The sequence below is a fragment of the Bactrocera tryoni genome, chromosome 3 (genome assembly GCF_016617805.1).
Source record: "Bactrocera tryoni isolate S06 chromosome 3, CSIRO_BtryS06_freeze2, whole genome shotgun sequence".
Lineage (NCBI taxonomy): Eukaryota > Metazoa > Arthropoda > Insecta > Diptera > Tephritidae > Bactrocera > Bactrocera tryoni.
In genome coordinates, this window is record NC_052501.1 from 80,235,972 (window position 1) to 80,254,557 (window position 18,586).

The 18,586-nt window shown below is 40.1% G+C and overlaps 1 protein-coding gene across 4 annotated transcripts in view; it reads left to right on the plus strand.

Annotated features, from left to right (window-relative positions):
- LOC120770935 (protein unzipped) overlaps positions 1-18,586 on the plus strand; it is a 114,034-nt gene that overhangs the window by 28,181 nt on the left and 67,267 nt on the right. For all 4 annotated transcript variants that reach the window (XM_040098640.1, XM_040098639.1, XM_040098642.1 and 1 more), the window contains exon 3: positions 17,769-17,809. The gene's annotated coding sequence lies outside the window, so the exon portion shown is untranslated. The remainder of the gene's footprint in view (positions 1-17,768; positions 17,810-18,586) is intronic.

Sequence of the window (18,586 nt, forward strand, 5' to 3'; positions counted from 1 at the left end):
CTCCATCCTGTCGCGTGATTTCGTGCGAGTTTTCCTTGCCGCATTGCGTGTCGCTTACTTAGCCAATTGCTGGCGGTGTTCTCGTTGCTGACGCTGTTGCTGCCGCTGTGGCGCACGCCATGTGGTTCAAGCAAAGTCAATGAGCGTGCTTGACACGAGACAGCGCCCGCAGGATAAATGCACCGCTGGCGGTATAACTATTTATTATGCTTCCTATTCGCTTTTGTTTTCTCCGTTTTTATTTATGTTTCTATGCTGTTTTCTCATTCATTTATTATTTTTGTTTATTTTTCCTTGAGTTCTATGCGGAAGTTCAATCGCACAGTCGGCAAGCGTTTTGCTGAAGTGAAGGCCTGAAGTGTCAACAGTGTCGCCACGCCAATGGCATCAAGTTGCACTTGCTAGTTGTCCTTTGCATAGCTAAAGTGTGTGTGGACGAAGGGGGTGGGTTTAGCGGACGTATGCGCGAGAGACAGTCTGTCAACTGCCACTTCAACTTAAAGTTTTTTGCGTTTTTAATGAACTCGCTGGCAGGAACTCACAAGCATATATACATATACATATGTACACTCAAATCCATATATACTCAAGTACATATATACTCACATTTATATATCCTCATATAGACATATCTACATACGCACATGTGGCTTCCATTTGGTTGCTAACTACCCGCAAGCACCTTCACATATGTATGCAGCGAGACCGCCTCCAGCTGTGTGGCGCCGCACTTAACCAAGTCCAAGGATATTAAGCATCAAATATATTCATGATTTTTATGTTTCAGTCGTTTCCCAGCGTCAGTTTTGTCTACTTTTTGTTGTAAATATGCAAAAATGTATATTTAGCAATGCTGATTTGTCTTCGCAAACCAGTAATTCTAGTTGGGAAGGTCAGTGACATTCACTCGACAAGCTTTTGTGGCATCAATCTAACTTTATTATTGCATAGTTTTTATGCAAGGGTTAAATGATAATAAATTACACTTTTAAGTAGAAAAATGCATGCGCTTTAGAAAACTGTGCTGCTTGAGAGGGTTGCGCTGACAAAGTTCTCAGAATTATATATGCTGAGCGGTTATGACGTCATTATGCTGTTTTGCTTTGAGCTATTCGACACCAACTAAGGAATTATTCAGTATGATGGACCAAAAATGTGCTCACAGTAAGATCCGTTACCGACGAGTTGTTCTCAGATCTCCCGACCTCGGGTATACCAAAACTCGATAGCTTACTTCTTGGGCTTCTTTATGGATATCAAGTAATCAGTTTTACGGACAGAAAATTTTTTTCGCACGAAGGTTCATGAGCAGCATATTTCAAAATTCGATAGCTGAATAAGTAATTTCTGTGTGGAAATGGAGTAGTCAGTTTGATGGAAAGAAATTGTTCTGAAGCGAAGGTCCTCGTGCTCATTTCAGATCTCCCGACCTCGGGATATACCAAAACTCGAAAGCCGAAGAAATAATTTCGGTATGGAAATCAAGTAATCAGTTTGATGGAAAGAAAATTATTCTCCGCCGATTATGTTTTGTATCAAGAGCTCTGATTTCTGGATTGAAAACAATTTTTGGTAAGTTCTGTAGCAGTAGAATACTTGACTGGCTATGAATTTTAGCACAAATTAATGAGCGAGACTATAAATTTAAACTAGATGTTACTGGATGTGTTTGGACTTCGAGCTTTGATTCGTTGCCTGTTAAAAAAACCGCAGATACGGCCGGTTCGTTGTTCTAACTTAAATAAGAGATCTCTCCACATGAAGTCCGACTTCCAGAATATTATATATATTACTGTTTTTCATTCTGTCTGGTCTGATGCACTGAGTTTATGATCATAATCTTCTGAAACTTTTTAAAATGCTTCGATAAATATGTTGTTTCCTGCGAAATCTGCAGGCCGCATTAATTTTCCTGGTTTTGGATGGCTTTAGAGCTCTGGGCGATCTTCATTTACTTAGTTTCTTTTATTGACTTCGCAAACTCGGTCAGGACTGTTATGCAATTTTCAGAAATTATAATTTTTTCCATCTTTTTGGTCTAAATCATTGAGGTTGTCACTATGTTCCTTTAAAATTCTTTAAAGTTCTCCATCCCAACTCATGTGCACTGCCAAATTAGCAATTAGCATTCAGTTTACTCTCTTTGGGGGCTTTAAAAAGCTGGACAATCTTAGTCTTCGTGCTTCGGTTGCTTAGAAAACCGCATTGACTAGTCCAACTCGGTCAAGAGTCTTCATCTCAGTACATAAGCCTAAATTCTTTGGTTGTTGTCTTTGCTGGGAGAGTATTCCAACTAATTTTTAGTTTCCCAGTTGACCCATTTGGCCGGTTAGAGATCCAGGTTCGTTCCACTTACGTAGATGCGACTACCATGACAGTCGTTGGATGATAGAGTTCTTGGTCATTGGAGTATGGTTTATTATGACACCATGTCACAGAGCATAAGTTTTGTACCGGTAAAATTGGATTTTCTTATCTTTTGGCGATAAGATGAGGAAGAAATAACCTTAAAGTATCTAGCATTTTACAGTATCCAGACTTTTTTAGCCTAGAAAACACTAAAATAAAGTGACATACAATTAAAGAGCGTTAGCCGCAAGTTTTCAGGAGTGTGAGATAGAGCTGTTTTTTCGATATTCGAGTATCTTTTTCGAAAACAATCGTTTAAGAGGTACTGCTGCCGCTCAAAATTTTAAATCATAATCAAAATAACGGTACTGCAGGCACTTCATAGACAATAGACAACAGCTTCTCAGAAGTAAAAACTATGAACTCTTTAAAAATCATACCAGATCCTTTTTTGTTAACCATTGTTATTGAAAACTTCTATGCTGCTAGCCCAAACCACTCCACGACAACTCCCTGAGGCACTATAAAAGCCTCAAAGGTGCCTCCAATTGAGTGACTAACACTTACAATTCGCATTGTGTACACAATATCGACACAAACAGTGGCAACAACACAAATTGAAAATAAAAAACTCTGATAAATTCAAATGTCAAGTGCAACAATAATAGCTACAACAACAAACAAACGGTTTGAACGAGCACAGAATAGAGTGGAGTAGCGCACAATGGGCAATAGCTGGCTGTAGGGGCATTTACTATAAGTATCCATGTAAATATGTATGTTTGTGTGTAAAAATGTCAGCGAATGTCAATAAAAACTATGTAAATACAACTAGTAGCAACAATAGCAACAAAAATGTGTGCATTTGTTGTACGAAGTGGGGGCAGCGCAAGTCAACTGCGTTAAACGGCTTTCAACGGAGCGCAACTGAAGTGTACGGACAGTGGATGCGAATGCGAATGCTGTCGGCAAATGGCTTTATTTGGGATTTTTTTGCTTTTTATACCCTGAACTTAATGTACGCTAAGTTTTTAAAGAAGTTTGAAGCACCAAGAGCGAGATATCGGGGTTCCCGAATGTATATATTCGTATGTATAAATGCGAACTAGTTCTGTAGTTTCTGTGATATCGGTCTGAAAGTTTGCACAGATTCCTTTCTCTTAAAGGAGATATTCATCGCTAAGAATCACCGTTTTCGGATTACTATAGCATATAGCTGCTATACAAACTGAATGATCGGATTCAAGTGCTTATATGGAAAACTTTTTCATTTGACGAGATATCTTCAGGAAATTTCGTCTGAGTTATTGTCTAAGGCAATAAAATAATCTCTGAAAAAATTATTAAAATCGAATCACTTTTGCATATAGCTGTCTTACAAACTGATGGTTCCAAAGTAAGTCCTTGTTAGAAACACTTTTTTGTTCGAGAAGATATCTTCACGAATTTTGGCCTATATTATTTTCAGAGGCCAAGTTAAAATTTTCTCGAATAATGTTCAGATCCGGCTACTATAGCATATAGCTGTCATATAAACTGATCGTTCGAAACCAAGTTCTTGTATGGAAAACTTTTTCATTCGAAAAGATATCTCCACGAAATTTGTTAAAGATCATTTTCCAAAGCCAAGCTACCATCTTCCCGTATTATGTTCAAATCGGGCCACTATAACAAGCTGTCATAGAAACTGTCATAGAAACGAACCGATCAAACCAAAGTTCTTGTTTGAAAAAATTATGCATTTGACATGGTTATCGAGATAAGAAATGCAACTGTGAATGGTATTATAGCTTCGGTGCAGCCGAAATCAACATTTTTTTTCTTTATTTTTTCCTTTCTTTCTTTCTTTTCTTCCTTTTATTCAATGAACATTTTAGCCATCAAGTACACAATCCTCGAAAAAAATCGAAATGTCACTGAAGCAAACTAAAATTGGAATATTGGCAACATTTGTACCCCGCTCTCTGTTCTGCACTTTTCACTTTGCCTCCTCTCTTTGCCACCACTCTTCTCTTGCCACTCTCCTGCCACTCCTTTTTCTTCTATTTTTGGTGTTTGTTCTGCTTTATTGCTGTTATTCGATTTCCCTGGAGTGCACACAGCAGCAATAACGATATTTTTCACGTTGATTTGTGTTCGAAAAAATGTCAGCAACAGCGAGGATTTCACCGTTTGAGGTTAGACTGAAGTGGCGTTCGATGAATGGTCGCTCATGATGCCAAGTGACTTGTTGTGTTATCAAATTTAGGGACGCCTGAACATGATTTTTGTAAAAGGGGGTACGTTTGTGACTCACTGATTGGAATTTGTATCCAAATGTATATGTGTACTATATGTTGCTGATGGCCTTCCAATGACTCGAACACTGATCCTTACTGTTTTTTGTCGCTAAAAATCTATGTTTTTTTATGCTTTTTCGGCACTTAATGTCTGCTACTGTTAATAATCGAAAACTGTTGAGACTCTCTTTCATTCTCTCTCTGCTTGATTTTGACACCTTTGTGAGCTGCTCAGCATTGTTGTTGTTGACAGCGAATTCCAAGCTAATAGAAAAAGGCAGCAGTGGGAGTATACCTCAGCTTCACTCAACTGCCACTGACTTGATAAGAAATGACTTTGACTCACTACGATTTTTAGCTCTTGTGTTTTTTTTTTGGAAAGTTGTGTACCCCTGTTCTTTCTAAGTGCTGCTTCTTCCCTACCTTCACTATCAACAAAACTCGTAAGCAATTTTTTCGTCACTTTTTGACATGAAAATAAATGTCAGTAGCTTGCGCACTTGACACGACAACAACAGCGTCGGCATTCTGCCTTTGAACCAGGTTAAGTGGCACTTGTGGTAGCGATTCTAGATACACGATGCAACACATACATAGCTGCCACACAACTCTCCACTTGTTTGGCTTAATTTTTTAACAAAAGAAAACAAAATTGTTTTGAGTACATTTCGTGTGAATTTACGAGTTGAATTGACGATTAGAAAGTTGCCGCGTTGCCGACAAAAGTCATCAATTTTCGTGCCTCATTACGGCTGTGTCGTGAAGTAAAAGCGTGGAAAGGTAGAGAAGAACTCGCATGTAAAGTTGTTGGATATAAGAGAAGCTCTGATAAAGACACACAGTAATGAATATAAATAAACCGACAGGCATATACCGTTAAGATGTCTGACAAAATATTTTCTGCTTCTCAATACTCGTTAAGCAGAGTAGGTGGTGGAATCTTATGTCGGGAGTGCTCCATCAATACTAGTTTCAATCTACCAGAACTGTGTAGCATCTTTCAAGCGGAGGTAGCTGCCACTAAGGCAGCAATAGCTGTAGTGCTGCGAAGTGCCGCTTTCTTCAGGGAGGCTGGCCATGACTGTGCGCTCCAAAATAGCTTCGAACTTCTATATTGGACTTGTATGGGTGTCCGGTCACAGTCGAATTCGCAGAAATGGCTTGCTATAGAGGGCACTCATTCCTCGATTTCATCCGGTAGGAAGCGAGTCTGTTTTCGTATGCTTTCTTGCGTTCTGGCGTGTGATTGTGAGATTCTTCCATTCCAGAGTGAACATAAGCGGTTCTCCGAACTACATGCTCTTAGTATAGTCAATATCACCACTATTACAGGTGTTATGACTGGACACTGCCCTGTAAGTACACACACGGTGCTGAAAATATTCTGTTGGGCACCAATGCTGTATGGATGAAGGCGGGGTAGGATCATATTGTTACTTCCTTCGCTATTGCTGGCGTTTGCCAGACTGGAATTGAACGATCTTTGTAGACAGACCTTCAGAGAAACTAGCGAAGTGGTTAGATTAATATTAGTCCCCATAATAAATTTCTGATAAGCTCGAAATGCTTTGGTGATTCAGCTTTAGTAGTTTTTTGTTAATATGAAGGGCGAATATCTGTCCAATAGAGATTCAGCAATTTTGAATCAACTTTACGACCAATTCTAATCTTCTCATTAGATTTGATTGTGAACAAGGTTACACACTGTGAAACCCTGTGATCTCCTGTGGTCCTGTACTATTTTCTAAAATGCAAAGAAGGCTTCTCTAACACCAGCTGATTTCTTATTGAACATACAAGTATGTTGGTATGAAGACTCTGATAGAGAATTGGGACTATATTTTCCAAAAAGTTTGTAGCTTTAGAGAGCCTAAAAAAGAAGAGAAGATCTCTCTAGTACATACTAAATCCGAATTGAAAACATTTAGATCAGATGGTTTTTCAGGGAGAGTTTAAAGCTTCTGAACAGGATATATACAGATTGCCACGTCGTTTATCACATCCAGGACCATATAAGGCATAAATATAAATGATAAAGGTTGAGTCGATTTAGCAATGTCTGTCTGTTTCACAGTTTGTCTGTCCGTATATATATATAGTATATAGCTTCTATACATAAGGGTAAGTATCTTCAACGATCAGTCAAACTAGATAATAGAGTAGAGAATTGCCTTCCGACTACCGGATGCAATGCAGTGCCTCCCAAGTGGATATCAAATCAATTAAAAAAGCCTTCATGTTCTAGGCTTTGAAATTACTAGAGTACCTTATGGCTTCACAGAAAACAGTGAGAAAATGCCTTGATCTACAATAGTTTCCAGGACATAGTGATATTCCTGGCAACTGTGAAACAGTTTGACTAGCCATTGCAGGCACCATCCTACAATTAGACTCCGGTAAAGAAGGAATGTATATGCCACCGACTACTTGTGGATACTTAGTTGACAGATATGTTATATTTAGTAGATACAGCTGAGTCTCGTTGGAGTCAATCTCTGATTTGATCAAGAAGCAGGCGAACGTGGCATGAATGGATTATGAGCTGTAAAGGCCGACTATTCAAATTCACAAGGAATGACATAAGAACTGTAGTAGGAGAGCCAACAAGTCACTGTCTAGTTGGCACATACGTCAGCAGACTGGGAATGCCATACCACGACTATTGTCAGCTGTCAAGAGGTAGAAGAGGAAGAGATTATAGAACATCTTCCATGTCAATGTAAGACTTTGTATGAAAAAATAATGTTATTGTTGTTGTAGCGGCAGAATTATACCGAATTGACAATTATTGGTTAGAAAAAAATCTAGATCCGTTCCAGTAGACTCGACCCTCGTGGTATTGAATAGGAACAGAATAGCTACTATCGGTCGAGGGTTTCTCGACGACGCTTCGGAGGTGGTACGGATAACACTTTTCGTACTGTTGAACATCATCGGCAGAACAGGGTGGTTCGGAAAGGACATAGACATAGAGTGTAGAGATTTTTGTTCCGCTCTTCCAAAAGGCCTAGGTGTACAATGCACTTCAATATTATCCACTTATTTAGAAATTTCGAAGCAGACTATATCCAGTATATATCCTGAGGCTATCTAATTCTTATTAGAAAAAGTGACTTTTTGGTACATATAAGTTTGAGTTCTGTTAAAACGATCCCATTCATCTACTTCCATGTCGCTTCTGCTTAAACATTTCATAATTTCCTTAATTATTTCGACCACTACACGCGCGCACAGCTGCATCACGAATCGTTCGGGTTCCGCCTAATTTAAATTCAGTCATTGTCATGCTCGCTTAATTGGCCAACACCGCATGCTACATTGCAAGTTGCAATCGGGTATGGCATGTGGCATGTAGCAAGCATCGTTGGCAGAGTGGAACACCCACACAAAGGCATGAATTGTGAAGAGATATGCGAAGTGGATATATATATGTATATATATATGTATGTATATATATATTCATGTATAAATATTCACCAAGAAGTAGCCCACAAGCTGCGCAGTGGAGCAGAACACCAACTCGCTAGCTCCATAGCTGGCGGCAGCAGCATAGAGAAGCAAGCGAACCGTTGCCACTTAATGAAAACATTTGCGCTTATAATTTTGCAACACTGGCTGTTTAGCTAACGCTTACGGCTCTACGCTTTCAACTGCTGCTGCTTCTTCTTCCTCTGTGTGCTAAACAAATTTTAGTTACATTCGTTGCAGCTGTTGCTTTTTGAAAACGCTTTGACCTCTCGTTGTTGTTGCTGTTATTTTAAGCGATGAAGTTGCAGATAACACACTCTTTCTCAGCTGCTTTCTATGCAGTTTTCAGTTTTTTACAGCAACAACAGCCTGCCATATCTGCTATAATCTTATATCTGTTGCCTGCTTTTAGGCGCTTGAGGCCGTTTTCGTGCAGTTGCACGCCTTCTACTGCGCTAAAATGCACTCACGCGTGCAGCGCTCGCCCACATGCCACACATTTTGCGTCCATTCATTGTGTTGACATTGGCCGATGGCAACAACAAGAGCAACAAATGCTGTGGAAACGCACAGCGCAAAAGTAGAATAGCAGAGAATAGCAGCGTTTCTATAGCTTTTGTGAGCTCATTGCGCTTGAACTCAAGTGTAATGAATGTCACGAACGTGTGGGTGTGCATATATAATGCTTATTTATGTCTGTATATATGATATATACAGTAAATATGTACAAGCTTAGTTGCTATTTGCCGCTGCTTTGTTGCCTCTTCCACAGCCAGCGCTGTGTTTGCTGTTGTTGTTACATTTATGCGCTCTGCTTTGCTGCATGCTGCAGGCTGTTGGGTGTTATAACAACAACAACAGCAAGAATAAAGTACCACAGCCGTTGGCGCATCTGCTTAAACGCGTGCGCTTGACTTGATGTTGCAGTTGTGCGGCCGTCCGTCCGTTTGCCAGTCCACTGGTGCTCGTGGTTGGACGGACAACAGCTTGAGAACAGACACGATGCGCGCATTTGAAGCACACTTCATAAACGCGCGTGTGTATGTGTGCTTAAAGCAACTGCTGCAAACTGAATTTAAGTTCTGCTTCTTCTTCTTCATTTTTCTCTCTCCAATGGGTTGGCTGATGCAGTGAGTGTTCTATTTTAGCTATTGCTGTTGTTATTGTTGTTGGTTTGTGCTCCAAGCAGACTGTTCTTGACACTTTGGCCACAAAAACGTTTTTGTCTTACGAATGCCTCAGGCTAACTTTAGCTAATAGAGAAAGAGTGCGCAGTAAGGCTTGTTGAAAAGGTGCAATACCGTTATGACATTGAACTCTAGCTGCTTAAAGCTTTAAACATGTTATGAGTGCAGAAATTTCTTTCATAAATTATATGTCCGATAGCTGGGCCGGCAATCCATCGGCCTCCCCCGCTTTGTTGTTCTTCAGACGGCTATTCGAACTTCTTCATGGTCGGGCAATGAAACGTCTGTTCCATCGTCATCGATTGAATCGGTTCACCATCTCCTGGTGCTATGTTTCCACTACCATTCAGCAGGTTGGAGAAGTGTTCCTCTTGCATTTCAATATGCTCGGGGCAGCAGTCACTAGACCACCTTTAAAAGTCCTACAAGAACATATTCGGTTTTCGCCACATCTTTTCCTAGAAAATTCTTCGGATTTCGGTCTCTCTCTTTTTTTGTCTGCCAATGAGTTTCGCTTCCTTCTTCGACACTCGGTATCTATCCCATCCCACACGTGTTGTGATCAATTGTAACGTTGCGAGGTAGGCAGTTTGGTTTTTCTTCGCCGCGACACGGCACTCCTCATCGAACCAGCTGTTCTTTTGCCTTTCCGAAAACCAATGGCTTCGTAACAAGATAGTGGTCCGAGTCGATGTTAGGACCTAGGGGCGCTGTATAAAACACCGGAGACGTGTCTTCCGTCTATCATAACATAATCGATCTAGTTGGTGGCTTTTCGTTACGGAGACAGCCAGGTAGCTTGATGAATTTCCTTATGCTGGACTTTAATACTACAGATAACCATATTTCGGACCACGGCGAAGTCGATCAGCTTCAACCCATTTGGGGATGCTTCCTCGTGGAGCCTGAATTTACCGACTGTTGCGCCAAAGATACTTTCCTTGCGCACCCTGGCGTTAAAGTGGCCAAGCACCATTTGGACATGGTGGCGGGGGCAGCTCTCATAGGTGCGCTCCAAGAGTTCATAAAAGATATGTTTGGTCACATATTTAGTCCTTCTTTTTCGTCGGGGCGTGGGCGCAAATCAACGATATGTTGAAGAACCTTGCTTTCATGCGGATTATGGCTAGACGTTCATCCACCGGGGTGAGCGCTGGGACTCGGCTACGAAGTTTATCTCCCGTCCCATACCGAATTTGCGCTCCTTTATATGGCCACTGTAGTAAATGACACAAGGATCTACTCGTCGCAGTCCTTATCCCGTCGCTCGCATTTCTTGGACGGCGTCGTTGTCAGTCCCAATGGTCGTCAAGGCGGTATCTTATCCGTGTATGTTTTCTTCTTTCAATGGTAGGGTTTTTTACGTGGCGAGTTCAAGACCTAGCGCACAACCCTGCGGAGGGATGGTTCATCTTATCACTTTAGCTCATCTTCTCACTTTAGTTCGCTTTCTTACTTTAGCCCGCCTTCACAGGAATGTGTTTTGGTTACCCAGAGGATACTTGGTCTAAGACCAGAAGAATCGTTTCTGGCCACTTCCAAGTGAATGACGCTCAGAGAGTTTTCATCACTTGCGTGAACTTCTACACATGGCTCCGTCCTCAATTAAATTTTATTGTTTTTGCTTCAAATGACTTCCCATTCCTCATGCAAAGTCCACAAATCAAATTTCCTGCTAATCCATAACTTCTATAATTGCAACGGTATTGATGTTTTGGTTGCACGCACAGTCAATTTAAGACAAATTATGTGGCGCTGCACAGCCAACGGCGCTGCCAAGCATGCCACCCATGTTAGACCCTTTCTCCTCAACCAATCGCTTACCCTAACACACTTACATACATATGCACATAGTAAATCCATAAATCGAGCTTTTCCATGAAAACACTCGCACTTGAGCGCAAGTCACAGCTGCGTGCATTCTGCTGCTGCTGCCGTGGCGGCTGTTGCCAAAGCATCACTGCGCACCGTTATGGGTTCGTGGCACAGCGTTGCATTGGCGCACGTGGAAAAGGGTGCTCGCCTGCAGAAATAAAAATAAAAATTCCGAAAGAAAATTAATAGAGGTTGGCGTAAGGCACGTGAAGCACCGCATGTTGCGGCACCTTAAGTCTAAAAAAGCGTGAATAATGCAACATGAAAAGTGCGCGGCGCTGTTGGCGGTGAGTGTGGCTTAGTCAGTCAGTGCGGCTCAGGTTCAATGAAACGACCCGGCGACCAGGCAGCGTGCTTCAAGCAAAGCTATCGCCAACGAGCGTACCGCAAACGGCCGACCATTAGTCAGCCAAGCTGGTGAACAGTAGAAGAACAAAAAAAAACAAGGTTGCCAGAGAAAAAAAAAACTAACGAACCATTTTTAATGGTCGATGAAATTTCTTGGCTACGACGAAGGCAAAAGAAAAATAGTACTGTTCAAAATAAAAATGCTTAGCAAATGTTCTTTGTTGTGTATGTGTCTCGATAAGGCCCGTAAGTCTTCGCGGTGCTGCATAATTCTGCTTACAAATGTTGCCTTTTGTTTTACGATTTTTATTACATTTTCTTTTTTCTTTCCACGCTCAGTCTTTATTCGTGCGATTACAAGCATTTTTCTTTTTTAGTTTCCTTTCTTCTTTGTTTTTTTCGGCTCTTCGCTGGCGTTGCTCAGTCGCAGCGAATTTGTTCAGGTATCCACCGCCTTGTAATTTACAGCAAGTAAAATACCGTTGCGCTGATTTAAATGTGGCTGTAATCAGTGAAGCTTTTAATACATAACGGTATTGAACGCGATAGACTTGAACTTTTGGCGGTGGAGTTCACAGCGTAAATGATATGTCTTTAATCATTCAAGATAGTGTGCTGTATTCTAAATAATAACCGTTATTCGTGCGCTTAGCTCTCGGTCGTAGCTTCAACTTACTTCATATTAACAAGTTCGGATACTTCAAATCAGTTTTTGTTTGAAAATTACGAAGAAAGTGTATTTTAGAAAAATTTTCTTAGTAAACCTTAAGGTCAGTCGAAAAGTCCCAGATCTGAGACATAGATGGCGCTACTAAAATTACAGTTGAAGCAGAAACTTGCCTTGACGACGAGTTACCGGACACTGTCCCAAGAAAGTCCACCATCAGAGATTGGTATGCGAAGTTTAGACGTGGTGAAATGAGCACCGAAGACGCTGACCGCAGTGGACGTTCCCACGACAGTCGGGTCAAAGTTATATCTGGCCGAAAAATGTGAACTCGGTAGCATTCCTCGAAATTTTTTAGGAATGTTTTCCGCCGCTGCAACAACAACCGCACTGGACGTCCAAAAGAGGTTGTTACCGACGAAAACCTCACTAAAGTCCATAAAATTATTTCCAAAGGTACTCTAAGGATCAAAGTATTCTTTACGGAGATTGCGATATAAGAAAGCTCTGTGCAAAGTGGGTGCCGCGTGATTCGGAGCTATGTTTGGAGATGTTCAAGCATAACAATCCCGAGATTTTGCATCGATATGTGACAATGGATGAAACATGGCTTCATCATTCACTCCGAAGGTCATCCGAGTGGACTGAATGCGACAAACCCCTTCTAAACCTTGGAAAATCGCAGCAGACGGCTGGCAAGGTTTTGGGGTCCGTATTTTATGATGCGCATCTTATAGTTTTTAGTGACTAACTTGAAAAAGGAAGGACCATGAATAGTGACAAAGAGTTCTTGGGCCGTTTGAGGGATTTGAAGACAAAGAAAGTGTTGATTCGCCAAGGCAACGCACCGAATCAGAAGTCAGTAAAAACGTTGGCTGTAAATCCATGAATTGGACTTCGAATTGCGTCCGCATCCACCTTATTCCTCAGGTCTTGTCCCCGAGCTACCATTTCCAGTTCTCAGAACACAAAAGAATGCTCGCTGGGTAGAAATTTTCGTCTAACTAAAAGGTGATCGCCGAAACTGAGACCTATTTTAAAGCAAACGACAAACCGTACTAAAAAATGTTACCCAAAAGATCACTGTAATCGGTGTAACACATTCGAGGGGAACTATGTTGAATAAAAAAATCGAATTTTGTCAAAAAAATGTGTTTGGCTATACTAGACTAATGAATTTTCAGATGACATGTTATATGATATAGAATTCCACAAAAGAAACAGTTTGGATTTTGTATCCTTTCTCTATTTGCTTAAGCCAGTTGTTTGTTCGATTCGCCACGCTCCAAATTTTGGCCAAACGAAGACAGCTGTTAGTTGTTGGCAGAAAACAGCGCTACTAATGTCGGTTGCTCTAAGCGCTTATTCTATACACTCTCTGTGCCATTTAAGCTCAGCTTAAAGATTATGCACGCTTCATTTCACGCTTAAAAAGTGAAAGATCATGCAAGACTGCCTTCTGCGCTGTGATCGCTGTAATGTCTTCGGCCATATTTTCGATTGTTTCAACTTGAAAGCACTATCATTATTGTAACTTTAATTATAACCTCATTTTTTGCCTCTTTCGAGCACAGCTTCAGCATAAAAAGTGCTTACAACAACGCGCAACTCGCTGATTCAGCACTTCTTGTCGCTTCTCCGTGTTCTTATAATTGTTTTTGTGCTTTTTTTTCTTACACTCTTGTAATGAAAACTAGTTTCAGTACGCTAGCGATGCTTGAAGTCAACTACCGTTTTGCTGTGCCCGGCACGTAGTCTCCAAACTCTTACAACAGTTGCGCTTTTATTTTGCCAGCTCATTTGCTCCACGTCTTTATGTGCTCTTATTGTAGTTTATTGTTGTTGTAGCATAAATACCGCGCTTTGCTTTTTGCCAGCCTCTTAATTTTTATTGGTCTTTTTATGGCTGTTTATTTTTACGCTTTAACGAGTGGCTCACTTTGTCACATCTGTGCCTCGAACGCGACGGACTCTTCAGTGGTTCCATTATTTGCAACGGTTGGCAACTTCAGCTTGTTTGCCTTACAATATTTTGTTTTTTATTTTTTGAAATTTTTTCGCCTTAGAAAACTCATTAGCCAACGCGCCTATGATGAACACCGATTGTGTTACCATTGCGTTAACCCGGTGGAAGACACGGAGGTCCACTGAGATATCTAATGCAAGTACTTTGTTGTGAATTTTCAAGAAAATTTTGAGTGGATTCAAAAAAACTACAATATGTCTTGCGGAACCGGTTCGAAAGTGGTTGCAAATAATTTTTTGTGAACCAGCTTGGAACCAAGTGTAGCCAGGTCCTTTTCTACCAGGTCTTTTCAACGGAGTTGAGGTCTTCTTCTGCTTCCCATGACGGGTACTGCATCGAATACTCTTCGAGGTGGAGTGTTTCCATCCATTCGGACGACATGACCTAGCCAGCGTAGCCCCTGTCTTTTAATTCGCTGAACTATATCAATGTCGTCGTATATCTCGTACAGCTCATCGTTCCATCGAAAGCAGTATTTGCCATTGCCAATGCGCAGAGGATCATAAATCTTCCACAGAAACTTTCTCTCGAAAACTCGAAACGTCGTCTCATCAGATGGGCCACAAATCTTCCGCAGAACCTTTCTCTCGTGAAGTCGTGTGAACTCGCCCGAAACCTCTAAGTTATATGTGCCATAAATCCGGTGTCGTCACTCTTCAGCTCCATATTACTTCAAATCTGATCTCCATTGCTTTAGTAGTATCACTTTTGAACCACTCTAAGTCGCAAAGTCACAAAGCTAAGTTATGCTGGGTCGTTGTTTCGATCGCTTCATTTATTGACATTTCAATTTTCTGCATTCGACGCTTCATCGATCGTCCGTTTACTTCTTTGCATCTGTGAAAGCCCGGCTTTGTGCTCATATTGATTTGTTTAATTATCTCGCTGCATTTGCATGCATTTTTGCTGTTGTTTTTGCAAATTAATAACTCTAATAAAATGCTAATAATATTGTGTGCCAGTTTGGTTTAATGATACTCATTAAGATTGGTGTTCTTTTATGGGATTGGAATGTTGAAATGATCGCGTGAATGAGTTTCGTTTGTTTAGCTCTCGAGATTTTACTGTAAATAATTTAATATTAACTGGGAATTGTGTTTATATGTAGTATATAACATAATATTACGATGAGGTTTGTTTTGTCTAGTGAATGCAATAAATTTGGTTTTGGTCCATTAGGCAGCAGCTTGGTTGGTCAAGAGTTTGGCAGCACTTAATTATTTCAGTTTGGATGACAGAAAAAACGCTCAGAACAACAACAAATCTAGCGTATAAGTTGGTTGAGCAATAATTTTTGTCTCTCTTATGTTTTAAGCTCACCATAAGTGTTCAAACCGCCCTTAGTTCGATATATAAAGGAGGTTGAGGGAATCTGGCGGTTACGCGCACAGTTCGGTATCGATCAGTTCTTTAAACTGGTAATATATTTAGAAGTTTAAAGTTCTGTCAGTATATAGCAAGGGCTGAGTGTTTTATTTTATAACCATCACCCGCATAATCGTTTCAGGCCTTTTCAAACCCGCTTCGTGAAAACACAAATTAAGTTCGCCAGTATATGATCTTTATCAATAAAATCTCGAAAAGATGTCCTATAAGTACTTGGCTTTTAATAAGCGAATTCCATTGTTTTCTTTATTTTCTACAATAACCTTAGATTCCCCGTGAGGGAATTTCTCAAACCTTTTTCTAGCAGAAATTTTCAAATTATGAACTTTTTGCCATTCGACTCAAGTGACTCGACTTCAACCTGTCGAAAAGGAACTCATCCTTGATAGAAGCTTTCATGGAAGCCAAAAAAACAAGAAAAGAGTGAGCCAGGCATTGGTTGCCTTATGCTGTTGTAAAGCAACACTGGGAATGCTGTGGTATCTCTTACCAAAAGTTGGGTTTTGGCTTTAAGTAACCGTAATTCAGCTAATACGGTTCTGTGGTGTATTTGTCGGTGGAGAGCGTTCGGTAAAGCCACTCGCTAAACAGCTAAAACGCGTTTAATGATTGGCTCTCGTTGGTATCAGTGTTGCTCTACGTACAACATCAAAATTGACTCTTAATACCCTTCGAAATATAGCACCTACGGACATAGCCGGCAGATTCATTGCTGAAGGTTGGTACAGGACTCCGGGAAATTAAATACATTAAGGATCCCAGAGAGTGACATTTCGAAATTCTCTCTCACTTCGCCTGCATTCCTGATAACTTGGACCACTGCACCGAGAAATCCACCACTAGCGGTATTTTCTTCGCCCACATAACTCCGAGATGTGGCTGGGACGGAGTCGCTGAAGAAGAGGCACAGTGAGCTTTTCACGGATGGGGCGAAGTTCAACGGGAAGTTTGGTGGGGAGTCTTCTGTCGGGAGCTCTGAATGAACTCTAGTCTATCAGACTATGGTAGCGTCTTTCAAACAGATGTGGAATCCATTGAGATCGAAGTGCCTTTTCTTGTAAGGAGATATGCATTCACTCTGATAGCAGAGCTGCTATATTGACCGTGAGCGTGAGCTTGCTGACAGTGAGCTGAAAGCTAGACATAACTATCAACTTGTAAAGCCTATGGCTTGCAAGAAAAGGCATCGATAACTAAATTTTAGAAAACGAGCGAACGAACAGGGATTTCTCTGTCTTTGTGCACTCAGAGGTTTTATCTATAAGCCTCGTAAGATCTCAGCAAACGTTGGTCAGTAATCAAAACTTCCGGGCTAGGGAAAACTTTCTGTCCATGCGTGGATAGTAAAAGTTCCACCGAACTTCCAGCTCTTAGCTCGACTCAAATCGCCACAATGATAGGCATCTTAACTGGGCAATGTTCCATTGGCACTCATGCCAACTAGGAAGATGTGGTGGAAACATCCAGACAATTTCTCCCAAAGTTTCCAGCTTTCGTTAGATTAATGTTAAAGCTTATCGGTTGCTGTACATTTTATGAATTCGCCGAATTGGCTGGAATTAATATCAATAAATTTTTGGCTGGCTTTAGACATTTTGTCCATATGCGGCGGTCTTTTTGATCAATACCTGGAGTTGTGGGTATCACAACGGACAAGCGACTCTAGCAGTCGAAGTGAGATTATTCGTGGCTTCACGAAGTGCTATACAAAATGAATTTGTAGTATACGAACTGTAGTTGAAGTGGTACACGAAGTGATTTTCTGTTATACGAAGTCCTTGGGTTTTGGTTTAAGAGCTAACAGCTTTCATTTTTAAAGTTATTCATTGTTATATATAGCTTTTACTGGCTAATATCTTCCTTTAGGGTTGTAATTTCTAGGTTTCTTAAAAAAGTTGTTGGTATGTGGCATTGTGAGACTAACTTTGATGGTGATATCAGGTGGCAGTAAGTATTACTAAGTTGCTTTACATTTTTTCTGCTTCCGAAAATTGTTACTGCCGAAAAATCTTTCCGAAAAAAATAGTTCTCGATTTTTTCTATTTCTCTAAAAATTAGTGCAAGCCACAGGGATGAATGAAATTTTTATCTAAAAAAAAAATTTATAAATATTAATTTGAATTTTTTAAGGAAATCAAAAATTAAAAAAAAAAATAATGAAATTAAATTTTTTTTATTTTCAGGAAATTAAAATCTATTTAGCGGTCTAAATCTAAATTTTTCGGTAAGTTAAATCTATAGCCTATGTGATCAAATTTGACCCGGACAAATCTAAGAAAAATCTATATTTACATATAATATTAAAAATAAATACGTAAGTATTTGAGATTTACGAATATCCAAAACCTCTATCTGATCAAATTTGAACCGGACTGCTCAAAAAGTTATGTTCACATACACACCAGAAGAAATAATATGTTCGTATTTGAGACTTACGAAAACCGCAGTCTATCTTTTTTTCTTCCATTGTGAAAATTTATAGACTAAACCGATTAAAAAAAAATCTTCCAAAGAAAATTTCAATGAAATGTCATTCGTTGCGAGCAAATTTTGTCTATAACCCATGTAACTATTTCTGTGTATAAACGTACATACTCGTATATGTGTATACTACTTCCCCTACTTAACCCCCAAAGAGTCATTAGCACTTCCTTTCTCCACAATTGTAAATTAAAATTTCATTGAGTCGAAGACAAGTCCACAAGTTACTCACACACACACCTACATAACTACACACCCTGTATGAAAACAATAATATTTAAATTGAGCCATGAGCAGACAACTGCTTAAATGACAGCGCTGGAACTTAAGTGTTTGCTGACCAATTGAAAAACGAGCGAAATAAATATATGCAAAATTGAAAAAGGAAAAATAAAGAAATTAAAAAAATATGTGAGAACAAGCATATCGCAACGAAAATTGCACGAATGTCCAATGCTCAATTGAATGACAGCAAATACACTTGAGCTTGCCAACAAATACATACATGCATTTTTAGTTG